The sequence below is a fragment of the Cynara cardunculus genome (genome assembly GCF_001531365.2).
Source record: "Cynara cardunculus var. scolymus isolate 2C chromosome LG 13, CcrdV1, whole genome shotgun sequence".
NCBI lineage: Eukaryota > Viridiplantae > Streptophyta > Magnoliopsida > Asterales > Asteraceae > Cynara > Cynara cardunculus.
This window is the reverse complement of record NC_037540.1, coordinates 8,663,991-8,665,603: the sequence shown is the minus strand read 5'-3', so window position 1 is coordinate 8,665,603 and position 1,613 is coordinate 8,663,991.

Sequence of the window (1,613 nt, the reverse complement as noted above, 5' to 3'; positions counted from 1 at the left end):
AAAAATTACACAAAAAAATGAGGAATTTCAAATAGTTAATTTGATACTAATATCGATATATTTTTGTCAAATTTTTATGATATCTTCAAACATATACTTTATTCAAAAATAAAAACATCATCGCTTTCTCAAAATCGCATAAAGCCATATTATAACATCGACTGAGATAACGAATAAGATGAAATATTAAAATCACGATATATCTCGCTGCTTTGCGCGAGTACACTTCTAGTAATAAAAAATTGAATTAAAAAAAAATATACAAATAAAAAATAAAAAATAGTTAATTTAATATTAATATTGATATATTTTTTTGTAAATTTTATATAATATTTTTATTTAAAAATAAAAACATTATCGCTTTTTTCAAAACCATATAAAATCGTATTATATCGACATAGATAAAAGATAAACCGAAACATTAAAATCGAAATGTGTCCCGATGCATTGCACGAGTACCCTTCTAGTGTGTTTATATATATATATATATATATATAGTTATGTGTGTTATTGTTTTGAATAATCTCATAAAACAGTCTAAATTCATATAAAATAATAAAAATAAAAGAAAAAATGATCATTTATATCAAATATATTGAACTTATAAGAAAGTGAAATAAAAATTCATATAAAGTAATGAGAGTGAAAATTTCCCTATTTATGTTTTTTAGTTTTTATGTTTGCTTTTAGTGTTGATTTAAGTCTTTGATGTTTTACATAATTATCATTTACTCCTAAAGTGATATTTTTATAAAAAGTAAAAGAAAATAATGTCTTACTGCATAACATGCCATAACACGTCATCACACGTTACAACAGAAACCAAGCCTTAGAGTGAAACCACAAGAATTAACGTGGCGTTGAAGTCAAACGTCAACACGATAGCGCTGCATAACAAGTTATTTAAGAGCATCTCCATCAGATCTTTCAAAATTTCTTCAAAATGAAGAATCAAAATTCAAAATCTTCAAACAAATTGTGTTTAGTCGAATAGTTTTTCCATTTTAAAGATTATAACAATCATTATAAAATTAAATATTATTTTTTAATTTTAAAGAGGTATGCTTTCAATTGGACACGTGTTTAAGGTGTTTGAGATTGTTTATAAAAATAATTTATTGGCTTATTTTTGTTGGAGTGGGTCAAATATGATCACGTGAATAAGTTACTGTTTTACAGGAAGAGTTTGTTTATTTTTGAATTGTTCTAGTCCTCTCCTATAGACTAGGAGTTTGTTCTTTGTTTCTGTTAGTTTTTCCTTTCCCTGTACGTGTATTTAAGTAGCCCTCTGGTGGCATTAATAAAGTGAAACATTTAGCCCCATAACTGAGTGTTTTCCCAATATTGTGTCTGTGATACTAAACATTTTGGTATCAGAGCAAGGTTAGAAGAGCTCTTTCATTATCAAAGAGTAAGAGTGAGAGTGAGAGATGGAGAACTCTGACAAGTTTGTGCAACCTGCCATTCCAAAGTTTGATGGTCATTTTGATCATTGGGCTTTACTGATRGAGAATTTCCTAAGGAGCAAGGAAATGTGGCATTTGGTGGAAAATGGAGTTCCGGCACGGACCGTGGCTAGTCCAAGTGAAGCACAGAGAAAGGCGGTCGAGGAC